Raw genomic sequence first — 21,196 nt, 5'->3', positions numbered from 1 at the left:
CTAGCAGGAATCTTGCAAGTAGATTACAGAGCCAAATTGGAGTTTCAATCCGAAGATCCATACAAACCTTGAAGCTAACATGATAGGAAGGAAAAAATGGATTTGAGAGAAAGTGAGGTGATAAACTTGACAGAATTTGGAGATTGATTGGACTTGATAAACAAAAGAAGGTTGTCAATAAATGCTCTTAGATTTATGGCCTGGGAGACCATGTGAATTAAAAAAGAAAATTTGGGAGTATTAGAAAATTTAAGGAAGATGATAAACAGTGGTTAGGGGATGTTAAATATAAGGTGTATGTGATAGTTTAAATATGGTTATAAATTCTTTACAGGTTTTCTTAGCAAGACATAGAGTCTATTTTCCTGCTTCTTAAGATATAGCTGGTTGTATGATTTGCTTTGACCAAGAGAATATGGCAGAAGTAACATGTGACTGGTAAGTCCCCACGATAAGTTGTCTTACAGTTTCTATTCTCAACTTTTTGGAAGGTTGTCATCACCTTGTGAAGAAACTATCCTCCTGAGGACTAGAGAGAACATAGAGAGAGAGAGAGTTGCAGCCATCCCAGCATTCTGAGATGAGACCCCCCAATACATGAATGACGCCATTCTGTACTAGCCAATCCCCAGCCAACCCATTTGATTACTACAGCCACCTAAGTGACCTCAGGCCGGACCAGCAGAAGAACCACCCATCTGAGCTCCAAATTACAGAATCATAAGCAAATAAATTGTTGTTTTTTAAAGATATTATTTTAGTATGGCTTATTATACAGCAGTGGAGAACTGATATATTGCTAGTAGAATATTCAGAGGAAAATGTCCATTTGGGAGTTGGATATGAGTCTATGAGCACATATCAGAGATAATATGGCCATTATGATGATGGTCAGTACCAGGGACTGTATGAGATCATCCAGTATGAGATCATATTATTTCAGTCATGAGCAAAATCATTAATTTAAACCAACATTTAAGACATGAGTAGAGAAAAGAAATTAGTGAAATTATAAGAAGCATCCAGTAATGATTCAAGCAAATCCATTATGTTAAACAACCGGGAAGTCATGGGTAACCTTTGTGGAAACAATTTGTGTTTTTTGGAATGTTCGTGTAAAAGCCTATTGTTGACGGGTTGACACATCAGTAGAAAGCAAAGAAAAACAGATGGTGAGTGGAGATATCTCTTTGCAAATACATTCATGTGACTAAAACCAAAGATAAAGTAAAGTTGGAGTGTTTATTTCCAAAATATGAAAAAGATACCAGCATGTTTATAAAATGGCATGAAGCTTAAAAACAGATATTTAAGTTACTCCAAGATTTTAGCGATGATGGAAGTTTCTTGAAGAAAAAGTGGAAGTAAGGAACAGGCATAACAGTAAAGAGACTAGCCTTTTTCATAAATAAGACCTGTACATCTGTGACCCTGGAATTAAGAATAAAAAGGTAAGTATCAGAACAACTAATTCCTGGGAGTGGGGCCAAGGATGGGGGAGTTGGGGGATAGGAGAGGCACAATCTACAGTGAATTAAGTGCCAGGTAGCAACAGGAAACAAAAGTAATTTCTGTCTAAGATTCTCCATTTTCTCCATAAGTTAGAGATTATTTACCTTCCCAAAGTGGACATATATGAAGAGCAAGGAGACTCAAGGAGAGTGCTAAAGATTTGAGTAGGGAATGGGAGAGAATATCTGTGGTTGTTTACTTATGGCCACACATTCTTTGTAGTTCTTCTTAGCAAGGACCGGAGCCTCTTTCCCCAACCCTTGAAATCCAGTTGGTCTTATGCCTTTCTCTGAGCAATGGAATGTGGCTGAAATAGACGTGACTAACAAGCCGACAAGATCCAAGTTCAAATTTTAGCTCTGCCACTTATTAGCTGTATGACCTGTGGAAAGTGTATTTGCTCATTCATTCATTCATTCTTTCATTTAGCACCTATTTGTTGAGTAATAGACTCTCATATGTGCCAGGTATTGTGCAAAATATTAGATATTCAGCAGTAGAAAAAAAAAGGTAGTAATATAGCCACTACCTGCTATGGTTGGAACGTTTATGCGCCCCCCCCCCCAATTCATATGTTGAAATCCTAAGGCCCAGTGTGATGGTATTAGGAGGTGAGGCTTTGGGGAGGATGCTCAGGTCATGAAGAAGGAACCCTGATGAGTGGGATTGGTGCTGTTATGAAGGAAACCCCACAGAGCTCCCTAACCCCTTCTGCCATGTGAGTGCACATGAGAAGTCAACAGTCTATACATCAGATGAGGGCCTTCACCAAAATTTGTCCCTGCTGGCAACCTATTTTTGGACTTCCAGCCTCTAGAACTGTGAGAAATAAATTTCTGTTGTTTATGAGCCACCAAGTGGTATTTTGGTATAGTAGCTCAAACAGACTAAGAACACTGCCTTTGTGGAATTTTACTCCATGGAAATTACTTAGTCTGTGTCTCAGTTTGTCTTGTCCGAAAAACGTGTCTTAAAAATATATAGAAATTATACTGACACTAGCTACCACTTAATGAGTATAAACTGTGTGTGTGACACCAATCTTATCCCTTTTCTCTAATTTTTATTTAAATTCTAGTTAGTTAACGTATAGTGCAACATTGTTTTCAGGAATAGAATTTAGTGATTCACCACTTACATATAACACCCAGTGCTCATCACAATAAGCATCCTTCTTAATGCCCATCACCCATTTAGCCCATCCACCACTCACTCCCCTCCATCAAACCTCAGTTTATTCTCTATCGTAGAGAGTCTCTTATGAATGGTTTGTTTCACGTTCTCTTTTGTCCCCCTTCCCATATGTTCATGTGTTTTGTTTCTTAAATTCCACATATACTAATCTTCTCCCTTAATCATATTATCTCACTCTATCCTTCCAACAGCACTAAGGGGTAGATGCTCTTATTTTACTCATTTTGTAGGTGAGGAAACTGAGACCAAGAGGTCAAATAATTTACCTAAATCACACAGCTAGAAAGATATGGAGCTAGATTTCAAATAAAAGCAACATGAGTAGGGAATGGGAAAGACTGCAAAGTCTCTCTTCCTTCCCATAAGAAAGCTTTAAATAAATTAACCAGTTAGTGTTAGTATGATGATGATTACCATAACTACTGCTTGGCTGAGAGTAGGAACCATATATTTGTGTTGGTAACACATCTCACTGGTTGTGTGATATTGGTTTTCTTCTCAGTTCTCACTATTAGAGAAGAGAAGATGCATTTAGATTAATCTGAGATTGGGTTTTTCTTGGCAGATATACTAGATGGTTATGGAACTCATGTACTACCAAGAGACTGTTAAAATGAACATCATGTGCAGGCCTAAGCTGGATACAGAATGAAACTTCTATCTATCATGGTGATAAATTGGGAGAAAACTAAATTTGAAGGGAATAGATATCAGCTAGATGCAAGAATACTTGTAGTAGGAATACGAAGTGAAAGAACACGAGAGACCATAGACTATGGTGCGTGAGTGGATCACCTGAGTTAAGGCACCACGAGGGGATCATACAGTCTATGCACATAGTACTCATGTAATAAGAACATGGGCATAAAAGAGTGTCATAATGGAATCTGGATAAGGAAACTCTTTGGGCGCTTGAACAAAGCCTATTTTCGTGTAGGTAGAATCAAACGTTTGTTGATGGCATTCATGAGGAAATTGCTTATAGAGAAACTTAGGGTTTTCTTTTGGAACATAGTGACATTAAGTCAGCATTTACCTCTTCTCTTTTTGAAAACTATCCAAAAAACAAGAAATACGGGGGAAGGAAAACAAAACAGCTCAAACTCTATTTCTGGTGCCATTTTTAGTAAAACTAGGAGACAGCTAAAACTCTAGGCTCTAAAAAGTGGGAAGACTGCCCAAAGCAGTAGAGACTGGAGGAAGGAGCAGATTTAGAATACCACACAGAAGGAGCTCAGTAGTAGCAGATCTCACAAAGAGCCAACAAAATAAATTTCCTGAAGTTGGGGAGACCACATGAGATGCTAAATGTAAACCTTTTGCTGTAATGAGAATAGGGGCAACCAAAGAGCAGCATGAGGTTCCTGGACCTGGCTTGGAACCAAGAGGCAGAGAACATGAGATTAGATGGGGAATCATACACACTGCCATATTTGCAGGAAGCAGTCCATTTCTTTTGCGGTGGAAGAAAAGAAAGACCTTTCATGATAAAAAAAAAAAAAAAAAAGCATAGCAGCTTATCAACTTATCTCCACAAGCTAGGGAGAAATAAAGACTTATTGTATTAGATCACAAGAAAAATTCAAGTTAGCCTGATATATAGGCTTGACTCATCCGTATCATGATATCATGAGCCTCCTACAAATAACTTACCTGAGAAAAATGTACATACTTTATTGATATGGAATTCAAAAAGCACTAAAACGGGATCCATACCAAAGAGTTTTCGGAGGAAAAATAAATAAGAAGTGGAACAGAAAAACAGATGGAAGATGAAAATCTCACCAGAAAGAAGTTGCCATGGAGCAGAAAAAAAATATGGACAAATATTTTGCAATGAATTAAAGCAAGGGGAAGAAGTCCAATGAAGCCATCATCTCTATGTAACAAGGGCATAAGACAGAAATACAATAACTTCGAAAAGAGATATCAAGATAACAGAGAGGGGTGCAACATGAGCCAGAAGAGTTTAGGAATGAAGTAAAATAAAATGATCATCACAACAGAAATAAATGTAAAATTTGGAGGGGATTTCAGGGAAGTAAACACGGTAAAAGTCCCACAATAAGCACAGAGATAAAAAAAAATTTTTAACGAGCAAAATGAAAACAAAAATCAGGAAGACTTCTCTGAAATAAATGACACACTGACAATGCACCACTTCCCAGAGTAAACCAACCCAGAGTGACCCATACGGGGAAATACACTAACACAGTTAGTAAACTTTTAAAAGAAAGAAAACTCTTTGGGCACTCAGGAAAAAAAGACCTTAGACTACTTTCAGACTTTTCTACACCTTCCAATGCCAAAACACCTACAAAATCTTCAGGGAAAAATTGTGACTTACACGTTTTATACCCAGTCTAACTGGGTTTTAGGTGTAAGGACAACGGACAGATTGTTTTTGAACTCTTGAGAATTCAGGGAATATCGTCCCCGGAAACCCTTCCTAAGGAATCAGCTAGAGGAAAATCTTTAGCCAGTTACTGACAGCGAGCACTGCATCTAAATGACTGTTAAGACCAAGACTTAAATAAATACAGGAAAGGGAGTGATGAATAGGAAACGTATAACCTCTGACAAGTTATAAAAGATAGAAGAAAAGAGTGTAGATGGGCAGAAGGATGAAGAGGGTAGAGATGAAAAGGTGCCTTGGCCTATGTTTCCTAGAAACCAGAACTTGCAACAAAGCCTTTCATGCAAGTACTTTACTGTAAAGTGTGATCTAGAGGAGGAGAGAGCGATGGGAGAAGAGAAACAGGAGGAAGGTGGATACAAAGACGCACTATCAAGTTACAGGTTGCTTATGACGTCACCAATTGACGAACATCATCATTCACTGAAAACTCTATCTTCATCCTACTGATTTGGGGCGCCACCTTCTTTATATACTAAATTCTCTTTTCTTTTCTTTTTGGTTCCACTGATCTGTCATTCTGCTCAAGTATCACATTATTTTTATTATTGAAGATTTAAAGTATGTCTCAATATGAGGAGGAGCTAACCTTCCTCAAGACTGCTCCAGATTTTTCTTGACGATTCTTGTTTTTCCTTTTTCCATTTGAACTTCAGCACTAGCTTGCTTGATTCCAAAATAATTCCAACATGCCGCTGCTGTTTTTATTGAATCACATCTTTACGATATGGATTTTTCCTATTAAAGAAGTGCAATACCTTTCCATATATTCATCTTCTTTTATGTGTTTCAGTAGCATTTTAAGATTTTCTTTGTTGGGGTGCCCGGGTGGCTCAGTCCATTAAGTGTCTGAGTCTTGATATTGGCCCAGGTCATGATTTTGCAGTTTATGAGTTCGAACCCCACATCGGGCTCTGCACTGACAGTGTGGGGCCTGCTTGGGATTCTCTCTCCTTCTCTCTCTGCCCCTCCTCCACTCTCTTTCTCTCAAAATAAATAGACATTAATTTTTTTAATGTTCTTTATGTAGATCCTTACATAGATTGCACACTTATTCCTAAACATTTCATCTTGCTTGTTGAATAGAGTTTTTTCCTCCTTTTTATCAAATATATAAAATTGACTTCTGTAGACTATTTACCTACAACCTTACTATGTTATCTTATTTTGGTTGCTTTCTTTGAGTTTTTGCCATGGAATATGACCTATGTCTATATTGAACCTCAACTTTGAGAGATTTAATGTGCCTTGAAGTCAAGAGCAAATCCTTTGCATCTGATGAATGTTATTTGAGCCCAGATCACATCTTCTATGAAAGCATTACTCTCTCCTAATTTCGGCACATGAAGTAATGTTATGATTGCTGTGGATTTGTTTGCTTTTCTTCAATATTGAAAACAATATTCAGCTATTATTTTTTTATTATCATCAGGCAATTCATGGGTACCCTGGAAGTATATTTACTATAATTTAGAACTTCATTGAAAGAAGAAATATGTGGCTTTTATTTTTAAAAAGTTTCAATTATTCTGGGATAGGTTTTCTCTCCTACCATGAAACATCCAACCGATTTCCCACACATGCCTCAAGCTATAACAAATCCTTCTTGAGCCACAGAGATCCGAAGCACTAGCTATTGGGAGACAGGAATGTAAATATTGAAGAAAAGCTAGAAGGATCAAGCAACTATTATTGATCAGAGCTAAAGCAGATAGGTGAATTGATGTCAGCATGCATCTGTAAATCACAATTGTCAGAAACCAAGAAAATACACAATAATCCATGGAGGAGGGGTTATGTGTAATAGAGGATAAGAGAAATCAATGTCAGAAAGCCTAGGCAGAAACATCATATATAACTCACTAAAGATGAGAAACAAATGGTCCAACACAAAAGGAAGGAACTATCGGTAAATTTGATGGGCTATTATGCAGCTGTTAAAATGATAACTATGATAATCAGGTAGAAACATAGAAACATACTTACAAAATGATAAGTGAATAATACATATTCAATAGTATTATTTCTAATAAAAAACCAACTACACGTGAACAAAATTTGTTAGAGAATATGAAGAAATAAATATTAACGAGTTGAGATTATGTTAAGATTAAGAAAATAAACTTCATTAATTTGGCAATAATTTTTACATTTTTTAAGCTTATTTATTTAGAGAGACAGAGGCAGAGAGAGAGAGAATTCTAAACAGGCTCCGCACTGCCAGTGCAGAGCCCAAAGCAGGGCTCAAACCCATGAACCGTGGGATCATGACCTGAGCTGAAATCAAGTGTCGGTTGCTTAACCAGCTGAGCCATTCAGGCACTCTGACAATAATTTTTAAATTCTATTATTAAGATACGAGTTTAAGACAGTAGGCAAAGTGATAGCGGCTAGAAGACTTTTAAGTAAGGCATGCGTTTGCTTCCATCAAATCATTGTAGATGCCTCCTGTTATTACCATTAATAAGAGGTAATATTGGGGCGCATGGGTAGCTCAGTTGGTTAAGCATGACTTCAGCTCAGATCATGATCTGACAGTTCATGGGGGTCAGGTTCCATGTCTGGCTCTGCGCTGACAGCTCAGGGCCTGGAGTCTGCTTTGGATTCTGCGTCTCCCTCTCTCTCTGCCCCTCCCCCACTCACGCTCTCTTTCTGTCTCTCTCTTTCTCTCTCTCAAAAATAAGTAAACATTAAAAAATAATAATAAATAAAAGCTAATATTTATTTACCATCTCCTGTATGCTAAGTCCTTGAAGCAAAAGTCAGCCCTTAACCATGGTTGGAATCATCTTTGCGTATATCATTCCATGCACTCCGGTAAGAAATTAGAGTATAAAATGAGAGTATATACCGCATGTATGTGGAGAGAGAGACAGAGACAGTAAACGAGAGACAGAGGAAGAAGGGAAGAGACAGAGAGAGGCACACCAAAGTAAAGGCATCTTCTGCCATTCTCTCTAGGAGGATGTGAAAGAAATACATGAGGTCACATCTGCCCTCAAGGCACTGAGACCACAGCTGAGTGGGGGAGGGGAGGGAATGGACCTAAATAGCTGGCAGTAAAATACTCTGTCTTCTGTTGCCTTGACGTGCAATAACAGATTTTAAAAATAAATACACATAAAAAAAAAAAGAATGCACCAATATTTCTTAACAGCAGTGACGGAATCCCTGGCAAAGAGTTCTTCAGTTGTGCAGGAGTGTCCCATGCCCTGCAAGATGGTTTCAATTCCAGGCCCTTGTCTTTTAAATGCCAATGTACCTAACTATTGTGTTAAACAAAATTTAACTTAATTTAATTTAAAATTTACATTTATTTATTTATTTAATTATTTAGTTTATTTGTTTATTTTTAGAGAGAGAGAAAGCGGGAGAGGGATAGAGAGAGAGGGAGGGAGAGAATCCCAAGCAGGCTCCGCAGTGTCAGCACAGAGCATGACATGGGCTCAACCTCACAAACCGTAAGGTCATGACTTGAGTTGAAACCAAGGGTCAGACACAACGACGGACCCACTCAGGCACCCCTAAAATTTAATTTCATTTAAAACGTCCTCACACGTTGATTTACAAATTGAGATTCATTAGACCAAATGTTTTCAAATTCCAGTGTTCCCAAGAATCTTACTGGCTTTGGTTTGTTTTCTTCAATGTATCAATATTGAAAACTTCAGTAAAAATATAATACTCTGAATATCCAATCCCTTAGAATATCTTTGACTCCTCTCTCTCACCTCCCACAGCAGATCAAACAACACATTGTGTCTGCTCCACCTTTAAAATTGTATTGAGGGTGCCTGGGTGGCTCAGTTAAGCATCAGCCTCTTGATCAGCCTCAGGTCATGATCCCAGGGTCGTGGAATCGAACCCCACGTCAGGATTCTCTCTCTCCCTGTCTCTCTGCCCTTCCCCCATGAGTGTGTGTGTGTCTGTGTGTGCCCTCGCACACTGTGCGTGTGCTCTCTCTCTCTCAAAAATAAACAAACATTAAAAAAATATATTTAAAACTGTATTCATTTCTGTCCTTTACTACCACACCATGTCATAGGAACTCCCCATCACCTCTCACCCAAGTTATTGCAGTAACCTCCTGCTGGGGACTAAATGGTTGTGTCCCACCCACCCCCCAAATTCGTGTCTTGAATTCCTAACCCCATGGTGATGGTATTTGGTGTTAGGGCCTTTAGGATGTGATTAGGTGTGGATAAGGTGTTGAGGGTGGAGCCCTGGGATGATTAGTGCCCTTACAGGAAGATTCGAGCAAGAGCCTGCTCTCGCTCAGCGTGCGCACACACTGAGGAAAGGCTGTGTGAGCACGCAGCAAGATGGCAGTCACCTGCAAGCCAAGAGAAGAGGCTTCAGGATAAACCCTTGCCAGCACCTTGATCTTGGACTTTAGTCTCCAGAAGTGTGAGAAACAAATTTCTGTTGTTGAAGCCGCTCAGCCTGTGATATTTTGTTATGGCAGCCTAAGCAGGCTAATATACCTCCCAACTAATCTCCCTGGTGCCCTGTTTCCCTTGTTCAGTCCATTCTCAGCACAGCAGTGACAGTGAGCCCGGTAAAAGTGTAAATCCAATTACATTATTTCTTTTTCAGAATACTCTAATGACTTCTTTTGTCATTAGAGTTAAAAACAAAGTCCTTCGTGACTTGGGCCCAGTGAACACTTTGACACGGCCTTTTAACGTCCTTTCCCGACTCCTCCCCTACCACGCTGGCTTGCCCCTCCTCCAATATGCCAGGTTTGTTCATGCTTCAGGGCCTTTGCACAGTCTGTTCCATTTGTGGAGGGACATTCTCACTCACTCCCTCGCTCAAAAAGGCCTTGACTCAAATGTTCTTGGCCACCTTATCTCAAGTGTCAATGCCATTTCTTCCATACATCTACTTCCTATCTCCTTCCTTTACTTTTTTCCTTGTTACTGCTTTTTTACTACATTATGCATTTTACTTGTTATGCTGTTTCCTGTGGATCCTCCTCCCATGTATAAGCTCCATAAAAACAGGGATTTCTTTTCCTTGTTGTTCGCTGCTATTTACCCAGTATCTAGAATAGTGCTTCTCAACTTTTCTTTTTTTCTGTTGCTCCCCTAGGGAGACTTTTTTGGACACTTTTTTTTCCAGACATTTGTCTGTATAGCTTCACTGCCTCTTGAATGCCTAAAACATATAATATGCACCTAATAAAGACTATTTGAATAAATAGAGGCTAGCTCTATTCAGAAGGAGTTTATTGAGATTCTAGGACTTGAATCGAGCCTGAAAGTGCATATTGAATTTCATTGGAGAAACACTTCCCATCTGAGAGAATATTCAGAAGAAAGTTTGTCATTGAATACCGGGGAACACAGAGAAACCATATTGAGTATATAAAAAGAAGTTTGACTACGAAAAGTCTTAAAAACAAGTCTGGTTGCGGGGGGGTGGGGGGCACTCGGGTGGCTCAATCGGTTGAGCCCCTAACTTTGGCTCAGGTCATGATCTCACGGTTCGTGAGCTCGAGCCACTCCTGTCAGCACAGAGCCCGCTTCAGATCCTCTCTCCCCCTCTCTCTCTCTGCACCTCCCTCACTCCAGATGTCACATCCACCCGTGAATATACCCTGAAAAAAAAGCAAGGGAAAAAGAATTGCTTCTAGAAGCTCTCTCAGAAGACAAAAGAAGAATTTCCCGCAGAGCCCCAATAAATCTTTTCTTGAATCTCAGGGAACTGAACTGGTTTGCATGACAACTGCTGGACCAATTGGGCAAAAGAAGAAGAATCTCCTTAGACCGTTCTGGTGCATTCCTGGATGCACCCTCCCTTGGGAGAGGATTTAACTTCTTCTGAGCCATATGGGCCACCTAGGAGAAGATTAGCTGACAGGTTAATCAAGTGGACAGTGAGAAATGACCCTGGGACCTAGGGGAAATATCAGGGCTGAAAACAGATATTTAGATGCCACTCATATAGAAGTGGATGAGCTCACCCAGAGAGTAAGTATAGAAAAAAGGCAGATGATAGGTCTTGTCCTCAGATTGGAGGAAGGAGTAAAAAGAGAAACTAGTGGATTAAAAGAGAGAGAGAGAGAGAGAGCTGTCAGAGATATCAAAGGAGTAGTAAATGTAGTATAGAAATGGCAGTTGAAAGAAGAAAAAAAATTATGAAGAAGATGTCAAATGGTACAAAAAGGTCATGGGGAAAAGAGCTAACAAAGTCAGGTTAAGGGCTAAAAAGGAATGAGAAATAGGTGACAAAGTTATTAAAAGATTCACGAAAGATTTCCAAACAGTAGCAAAAGCCAATTTCAAGCATAAATCTGCAGTAGGTCAGGCCAACTGGCTTCCTCCCACAAGCTAATATGACTTCTGCGCAGATAACAACAACAACAACAAGGTTGACTCCGTCACTGGAGATGGGTTATTGGGTTTGCAAAAGATAAACTACTGACAGAATTTTGAGCCCTAGTAAAGCAATATTAAGTAGTTGACTATGAAATTGAAAGTAGAGAGGGGCTTGTAAGCCAAGAGGTGCTAATGTACTGATTTCCCTTGCTCATCCAGTGATACAGCCAGCTTTTGGTTCTATTTTTATTGGATTTTCCATATACCATAGCAGACGTGGTAGCTCGGTGTCTTAGTTTGAGTTTCCTTGAAAGCAGAACTTAAAATATGGACTCCGGTGATAGGTATTTTATTTGGGAGGCAAGTCTAAGAAGAAAGTGTATGGGAAGGGAGACAGGGAAGTGATAAAACCCACAACATGGATGTTCCTGATTTCCCCCAGCTAACGCACGGTTCAGTGCAGTAACCAGAGTTCCTCCTCAAGCTCAGGTGGTAGTGTCTTTGTGTTGCTGCCCCCAAAGCTTTCTCTGAGGTTCAGCAACACACACAGCCTGGAACCGCAGAGATTGTTATCAACCCTGGGGCAACCCTCAGCAGGTGGGAGAGATGGCACTAGGTCAGTAAGTGACTGCTGTCCACGAGGGTTACCACTGTAGGCAACTAAGACTGAGTCCACCCGGGGATGTGCAGAGGAAGTGTATAGAGGGCCCTCAGAATCATCCCGCCGGCGAACAGGGAGGTTGCACACGGATACAGAGTTGTCTCCAGGTGTTAATGCCTGAACCACCCCCGGTTGCACCTGCACGGGTGTTTCAGAGAAAGCCCTGTGGCAGAAAAGCAAAGAGCCGTAGTGGTGGCGAGAGAGAGCCGTCTTGTGGTGGCGAGATGCTGGCCATCGTGGCCCAGTGACCACCACAGCTGTCCGGCACAGCTGCTCTGAAGTGAGCCCTCCGAGGAACTGTGACGCGGGCATCCCACCCAGCTGCTGCTACACCAAGGTTTCTCGACCCACTATTGACATTTGGGACCAGACAATTGTTTGTTATGGACGCTGCTTTGTGCATTGCAGGGCGTTTAGTAGTACCCCTGGCTTTTTCTCGTGAAATGCCAGTTGTCCCCTCCCCAGCTGTGACAATAAAAACATCTACAGACGCTGCCAAATGTCCCCAGGGAGGCAACATCGCCTTCAACTGAGACACACTATTGCAACACCACAACTGAGGGTATAGTGGGGACCACTTGGACTTCGGGGGGGGGGGGGCGGGGATGAAATGAGATGGGGAACCTTAAGTATTAAGCAGAGTACCCGACACACAGTTTATGTTTAATAAGAATAATAATGTAGAAAACCTCTGTATTTCATAGTGGTGTCTTTTTATGGCTTGAATTCAAAGTTTATTTTCCCCTTCTTTGATTAAAAGCAATGATAATAAGGTACTTATTCCCAATATCTGTTTCAGCAAATGCATCAGAGCCTGCATCTCAGTGTGAATAAATCAAAGTGAAAAAAAGGTCAACATCAATCACTTTTGATCTTCTTCCATTACCAAACACCAATTCATGCTCTTAAGTTAAACATGACCATGTGTCGTTTTGTTGTAGCTAAGTGATCACGGGGTGTGAAGGAAATAAAAGAATTCTGCTTAAAAAGTGAATAGAAAATTAGAATACTGTTTTCAAGGATAATCCCGCAGAGTTGACACTTTATGATTCTACCAAATGCAGATTTAAAATGTACATTTACTAAAACAAATTTTTTAACACAGTCTGCAATCTTAGACTTAAAGGCATGAATATTTTAGGTTTATTAGCATAAACTGAATACCAACATGCAAACACTGAAATGAATTTAAGGAAATTGTTAATGATTCATTACACATAGTTATTACATATTTGTATGATTGGAGCAAATGCATTAGCAAAAACAATTATGCACTGATACAGTGAGAAACCACTCTTGGGGAAAAAGTCATTCGTGTAATAAAAAGGACATCCTCCTGTACTTTCTTTGAATCTATCACAAACAGCTGTTGCCATCTGCCCGGCAGAGCCCTTGGCAGAGATAACTAGACAAACCTCTGCCAAGCCCTCATGTGTTGAGAATGTCTACCCCAGAACTCTCAGAGACCGAATATTTTTTGAGAAGTAGCAAATGAGTCTCCAGTAAGACTGATTTATCTCATTCTTAAGGGATTGTAGGAGAAAGATAAAACAAGATAAGCATGAAAAATAGATTCATGGGAAATTGCTTTTGTGGCTTCTGCTTCTCTGTCTTTGAAACTTCTAGAGGGTGTGTGCTTTTGCGCACAGTAGATTCATTGTTCACATTTATTACATTGTATCGTACCTACCTTTTAATGGGTCTTTGAACACTGCAAGTGATTGTGCCGACAGCCTCATTTTCATAACCTCGGGACCTGGCACAGAGCGCCCATAAATGAAGAATGAGAGAATGAATGAATAAAAACGTCACTCGGTCCAGTTCACCATGAGTGGTTTAACAGTCCCTGAGGTCAGTTAAGTACTTAAAATATCAGTCCAAGTGGTCACAGGGATATCTTCATAAGCACTGTACCTCAGGACCGCTGAACCCTTCTATCATGGCCTAGCCTTCCTAGAATAGATACAGTCTGAGGCGGCAGGAAATGAGGCAATCATGTGTGGACGCTGAATGCTCAGAGCCATGTGACATCAAGCAGATCTACACCTCCCCAAAAAAGAAGTTAGGCAATCTTCCAGATCAATGAAACAGAAAAAGACGTTTGCCAGGAATTTCCAGATAACTCAGGCAAAGCGTATTTCTTTTTCTGCTTGAATTAATAGCATAATTGCCTCAGTTCTCCGTTTGTCTATTCATGTTCAGACATAGCTTCAGATAAAATAATTTGAGGCAGAGTCCTAGGGGGATAAAAGAGAAGGAGCCCAGAGACAAAGGAGGAACCTTCAAAATTAGCTCAACTGTGTCACAGAACAGCTTGAATGCATCCAGGTGGCAGTCTGGAAATTATGAGTCAAAACTGGATCTACACAAATGATTAGGAAATGCTTATTTGAATTTTAGAAATAAGAATGTTAGCTACTTTCACAATGTGAAGCATTTGATTTTACCTTAACGTATCAATGTTTCAAAATCAAACCCATGTATCAATTGTTCCTCTTTCCTCTCTGTGGATGTTGACTGCAAAGAGGCTTTCCTGTGAGAATTCAATCTGGAAAGCTTAAAAGAAACAGTGGTGAAGACAAAGGGGTTTTAAAAACTAAACTTAAGTAAGAATGTGGTCTCCCAGGAAATGATTTTGAATAATGAAAAATCAAATTAGGTACAGTGAAGTCTCACAGTGATGTTAACTCTCAAGTCCTGGCTCTGAGATCATGCTGGAGAGGGAATAGTATATGAACAAGTGCCTTCTGGGGCTTCCATTAATGGTGTGTGTTATATTTCATCCAAGACAACTCAACCGCTATTGACCAGATCGTGCCTGTAGTCAGCCATGAACTTCAGACTGTGATCACGACAGAATTCTGTAATCTGATGGAAGATTAAACAGGCACTATATAACTTAACATAAAATTATCTGTGAAAAAACTTTGTAAACCTGCACACACCATGCAAATCTGAGTTTTTATGGCACAGAAGGCTCGTTGGAGTTTGTTTTGTTTTGTTTTGTTTTTCCTAAAATGACGAGACTAATTTCGAGAACAAAACCTCATTAAATCGTTTAACCTGATTTCCCTTTTTAATTATTGGAAGCTTATCTATTTTCTGGGGGTAGATTTCTAGATCTCTCCCTGCTGGGATTGGATTTCACAGAGACCTGCTGAGATGCACCTTTGGAACTGTTGGAGTCCAAGGAAGAGGGTACTGGTCTACCTGCATTAAAAGAACTCACCATCATAGAAACCACAGAGCAGGAAAAAAAAAGGAGAGGAAAGCAAATCAAGATCACTGTGGACTTTTGAGCACCGGTAGTCAAAATTGCAGCTAGGGTCCCCTTGCTTATTTGGAATGTTATTCCTAGGCCTTGAAAAGAATGCACAGACTTCCTTGGAGTTAGATTTGGGACGTTAAATGAAATGACTTTATTGCACCGAACTAAATAACCAGCAAAAATTTTCCCCCTGTAGACTTAATCTTTTTTCCCCAGACTTAATAGTTTAAAAATGATATGGTAAACTGATATAAATTAAAAAAATAAAATGCGTAAATTCTCATGCATTTTAAAAATAATCTCCAGGAGTCACAAGACTATAGCGAATGACATTATAAGCCAAATTGTCCATGCTATTTTTTGCTTTACCGCTCTTTCTTGTTCTTTAGGAATTGGTTTTGTTGTTGTTGTTTTTTCTTTCAGAGTTTGCCGCTGAGTGGAAAAGGTGTGCTTTTAGATGCCTTATCATTAAATTATTTTAATATTAAATTCTGGAAAATTTGTAAGCATTTGGTGTCTCCTATCAGTTTAAACAATGAGTATGTCCCCAGTTAATCTATATTAAAACATTTATAAATAATAAATATTTTAAAGATGTTTTAATGAAAGAATTTAATCTTAAGAAGAGGTAATCAACTTCATCCCTAGGATATTTTTTATCATTACCTTTGATGGACTTAAGAAGAACACATCTTATTCAGCCATTACTCCATTATTTGTTGTTTTCACTGTGCCCTTGGGCCTTCATCACTTCTTAAATTGCTTCTAGATGCCTATGTTGCTACCTGAGTCCCATCTGGGAGAGTCAGTACTTTGAACACATTATGATGCAGTTTATAGCAGTTCTGTCTCAGTAGAAATCAGCTTTTCCGGCTAGGATCTAGTCAAATTCAGTTTGAATGAAATTTGGTGGGTTCATCAAATTCTCCTGACAAAAACTTTGTGGAAATCAATATTTTGTAAAACAAGTGGTCTATTTTTATACATTTAAATGTCTTTATCAGAAATTTGGATGACAATATTGCTCTAGTAAGGTATGCTTGGGAATATGTATTCCCATTCTTACCAGTTTCACTTTCTTTTAGATTTTTTTTTCGTTTTTTTTCTTTTTTTAAATTTAATTTATTTTTTTAAATTTACATCCAAGTTAGCTATCATATAGTGTAACAATGATTTCAGGGGTAGATTCCTTAATGCCCCTTACCCCTTTAGCCCATCCCCCCCCCCAGAACCCCTCCAGTAACCCTCTGTTTGTTCTCCATATTTAAGAGTCTCTTATGTTTTGTCCCCCTCCCTGTTTTTACATTATTTTTGCTTCCCTTCCCTTATGTTCATTTCTTTTGTATCTTAAAGTCCTCATATGAGTGAAGTCATACGATATTTGTCTTTCTCTGACTGACTAATTTCGCTTAGCATAATACACTTTAGTTCCATCTAGATTTTTTAAATAAACAAAAAGATCAAAGGACTCACTAGTGTATTGAGACTGGTGCTACAGTTCCCAAAATGTTTTTTTAAGATGGAGATTTAAGAATGGCCAGAATTGGAAACCTATTATCTTGTTGTTGTTATCATTTTAAAATACTTTAAATCATACTTAATAAAATAAACTCACTCAAAAATGTTTAAATACATAGGTGTTATATTGTTACCACAATAGGAAATGGTATGGGAAAAATTATATTTCGAAATTATTCTGAGTGATCACACACACACACACACACACACACACCACCCATAAGTTTTTTCCAGAGCTTAAGAGTCTTTAGTAGTCTGGTGGTCCTATAATTAAGAGTTATCTTGGGGGAGCCTGGCTGGCTCAGTCAGAAGACCCCACGACTCTTGATCTTAGGGTTGTGAGTTCAAGCCACGCATTGAGTGTAGATATTACTTAAAAATAATAAAAACTTTAAATAAAAAAAGTGATCTTGGGAAGTACAAAAGTTTAGAATGAGATCTGCCAGTCACATCTGATTTAACCCCAAACATGGTCCAACAACATAGTCTCTATTCCTGCAATGAAAATATCTAAATATATTTAAAAATCAAATAAAAATACATTTTAGAATCATGTGGTCACTATATTGTGATTCACTTCTCAGCTTTGCTTTGCTTTCTGTGGATAACCAAGAATTGGAGGTATATTTTATTTTTGACCATATTTCTGATTAACTGAATTTGGTAATATTAAGGGACAATTCAATTGATACTTTCTCAATGCTTAGCCCTTTTTATTTAATGGATTGTTTTCCCTTTAAAGTTTTAGTAACAGTTGAATGAGAAGGGGGCCTTAGATGCTACTCTCATTATGAGTGGAAGAAAGTACAATTCTATCAAATGTTCAAATGTGCCTATTCTTAGGTTTTATTCTAACTAATTTAACAACATTAAAAATTAAGCTTCTCCACTCTTTAGGAAAGTGAAAATTTTATTTTATTTTATTTTTAATTTATTTGAGAGAGAGAGAGAGCAGGGGAGAGGCTGAGAGAGAGAGGGGGACACAGAATCCAAAGCAGGCTCCAGGCTCTGAGCTGTCAGCACAGAGCCCGACACGGGGCCCGAACTCACAGACCGCAAGATCATGACCCGAGCCGAAGTTGGACACTTAACTGACTGAGCCACCCAGGTGCCCCGGGAAGGTGAAAATTTTAGATAAGGGATTGGAGACAAGAGTTATGTGGGTACTTTTATTTAATTATTTATGTCAGTCCCTGCTCCCAGGACAGTAAATCAGAGTAGATAGGACCAGATGCTTTGGGACAGTGACGGGGCATTTGGAAATCTGTAATGGGTTGCTTTAAAGCGTGGGTATTACTCAACTTCTTACTGTGAACAACGTCCCAGGGCAAAGGGAAATCATCTTTCTAAGGGTGGGTGGTATATTTCATCGGACTTTTGCTATAACCAGTTTCTTAACTTCTTACACTAACTTTGTTTCTGACATACCAAGTATTTGTCACCTTTGTTGCTGACCCATCTCTGCTGATTTAAGAAGAAATAATCAAGAGAGAGATCTTCTTTTTTCAGTTTCATCTGCTTCTCACCTTCCTGCTCCCCCAGCTCACCTCTTTTTTTTTTAACGTTTATTTATTTTTGAGAGAGAGAGCATGAGTGAGTGGAGGAGAGGCAGAGAGAGAAGAAGATAGAGGATCCGAAGCAGGCTCCAGGCTGACAGAAGAGAACCCCACGCGGGGCTCAAACCTACCAACCGTGAGATCGTGACCTGAGTCAAAGGAGGACGCTCAACTGACTGAGCCACCCAGGCGCCCCTCACCTCCTTTTTGAGGACAGCTTGATGCTGACTTCCTCAGCTGACCTCAGCAAGCTGTTCCTGACAAAGCCTAACGCTCTTGGAGGCTCAGGTCAGAGGCCACCTAAGATGTGACCTTCCCTTCGGAGCTTCAAAAGCACCTTCCACAGTGGTCACAAGCTTAGACACAGAATGATCTGTGGTAGCTTTTTCTCCCTCTGAACGTCTTCAGGATTAAGTAAATTTCTCAGAGGCAAGCAAAGAAATCTAGCTCAGAGCAACCAACGGGAGATTAGAAACCAGAAGTAGAACTCGATTAGGGAGATTTTAGCCTGTGACAGCAACAGGACTCCGAATTCTCTACGGTTCTTGGGTAAATGGCGGAAAGAAAGATCATAAAGATTAATCATTTCTGACCATAAAGTAGGTGTTCATTTTATTGGCCGCCAGATACTTCTATAATTCTTTCCCCTTCTTTCTTCCTCCACATTCCTGCTCGAGAGTAAGGGCATCAGAGAAAAGAAGGAGATGGAGTGGGAAGGGTGGGGGGGGGGTGAAATTGCTATAGTTTTAGATTATCTTCTCCAGCTGTCAGCTTCCTGTGTTTCTGTTGTCTTCCCCTAAAAACTTCCCTATTTTTTTTTTTTTAACTGTTGGGCTGAATGAACTAGAACATTCTCTGGAGGATCTTTGCCTATTTCACAGGCTCTCTATTAATAGACAACTACTTCATCACCATTAAAAAAAAAAAGGCAGTAAAATGATCAGGCTATATATACTCTTCTTAATTTAAACTTTGTCAGTGGTAGAGACTTTGTTACACCTCTTCCAGTTTCCTCCCCAGATTTCATCTGATTTTGTAGTTGCTGCTGTTCATCAAAACAGAGAAAAATTATCCTCTATCTTCATTATTTGGAGGGGAAAAAATGGTAGCCTATTTATAGCTGAAAATTGTTGCCCTGCAGAAAAATGAGGAGGGGCTATCGTCTTGTGCCAAGTTTCCATGACCAGGCAGGAGAAGATGGTGTGCCCAGTGATTCCAAGGACTACATGGGGTACATCACTCCATCTAATTATCCTGATTCCTTGGTTATTAATTCTGCCAGGAATTTTTGACAGAAAACGAACACATCAGAGATAAAACTGAATGCATTAATTCTGGTCCTTTAAGCCTAAAATATTAACACAGCAGCCAATCTGATGGAGGCGACCAGGCTGAAGGGGAGGGGCTGGATCACAGCTGCACAATTGCATGTTGTAATCACTGCTGTTATCTGGTGTGCTTTATATTCAGTAGGTCTCGGATAGTTCTCTGTGCTGAGCACTGCATACTGATTGGGAGAAAAGTAAATGAGTTTCTGAATACATAAGGCCTTTCTAGTATACTTACAACAATTCACTTCCCTTTTTTTCTTCTCTGATTTATTTTCTAACTGCAAACGTCATGTGACTCACTTATATTTAACTTTTTTGTTCAATAATGTATTAGGCAGGATACTTGATGAGGTTAGCATGCAAAAAAAAATTTAAATTAAATTAAATTAGCAACGAATTTCCTGTTAATAAGAGCCTGATTCAAACACTCACATTTAAATGTTCTGACATAGTGCACAGGATATTTATGTAAATCGTCCTATTCAGCCATCTAGAAGGTACAGGGGAGCGACGATTATGTTAGAAGGCAGCACCTTGATTCAAACATGAGGACTTTCGGTTGTTGGAAACCTCAACATTCTCTGACAAGAGACTTATGAGTGTCACTGCTGACTGCCACCCATGTCCCCTTGACATCTCTGTCACCAGGAGGCTGGGTGGTGGGAAGTGCATGTTTTAATGAGGGCAACTGGGATGTTCACCCTCCACGAAGAGGGTGGGAGAGCCAAGAGCACCTGTTTGGGGACAATGTTATTGAGAGACCCCTTCCTCCATCAGCTAGCTCCATTTGAACCACCCCCTCCAGTCTGGGAGGAGACAATAAGCTAGTGGATGTCATCAAGCTTAAAAAGAGAACCCTAGGGGACACTTGGGTGGCTCAGTTGGTTAAGCGTCAGACTTTGGTTCAGGTCATGATCTCGTGGTTCACGAGTTCGAGCCCCGCATCAGGCTCTGTGCTGACAGCTCAGAGCCTGGAGCCTGTTTCAGATTCTGTGTCTCCTCTCTCTCTGTCCCTCTGTTGCTCACCTTCTCCCTCTCAATCTCTCTCTCTCTCTTCAAATATAAATAAATATAAAAAAGACCACCCTAAACGCTAACTTCTGTCCTCTGATACAATAGGTAGCTGCCATTTATTTAGTGCCAGATGTGCCAGACGTGATGCCGGATATTTGATATAAGAAGCTCCTTTAATCCTTGAACAACCCTACAAGGTAGGTTTTATTATTATTCCCATTTTAAGATCAGGAGACTGAGGCTTGGGAAGGTAAAGTTACTGACCCAATCATACATGGCTAGAAAGAGATAAAACAGACTGTAACTCACGCTTGTAGTCCGGGGACACCCAGCATTGGACATGACTGCGCTCCAGGCTCCATTCCAACCTGCCGCCATTATGCCGAATAGGCAGTTGGTGCCT

The 21,196-nt window shown here is 39.7% G+C and overlaps 2 long non-coding RNA genes across 2 annotated transcripts in view; one reads left to right on the top strand and one right to left on the bottom strand.

Annotated features, from left to right (window-relative positions):
* LOC109496068 overlaps positions 1-752 on the top strand; it is a 24,800-nt gene extending 24,048 nt beyond the window's left edge. Inside the window, exon 4 of the long non-coding RNA XR_002151881.2 lies at positions 492-752. This is a non-coding gene — a long non-coding RNA (uncharacterized LOC109496068). The remainder of the gene's footprint in view (positions 1-491) is intronic.
* The window catches only part of LOC123383054, a 26,885-nt gene extending 5,689 nt beyond the window's left edge, over positions 1-21,196 (bottom strand). Inside the window, exons 1-2 of the long non-coding RNA XR_006592322.1 lie at positions 21,103-21,196; positions 13,797-13,862 (exon numbers count right to left, since the gene is read on the bottom strand). This is a non-coding gene — a long non-coding RNA (uncharacterized LOC123383054). The remainder of the gene's footprint in view (positions 1-13,796; positions 13,863-21,102) is intronic.

Source organism: Felis catus, chromosome F2 (assembly GCF_018350175.1).
Source record: "Felis catus isolate Fca126 chromosome F2, F.catus_Fca126_mat1.0, whole genome shotgun sequence".
Lineage (NCBI taxonomy): Eukaryota > Metazoa > Chordata > Mammalia > Carnivora > Felidae > Felis > Felis catus.
The sequence above is the reverse complement of the archived record's forward strand: the minus strand, read 5'-3'. Positions and strand labels throughout refer to the sequence as shown.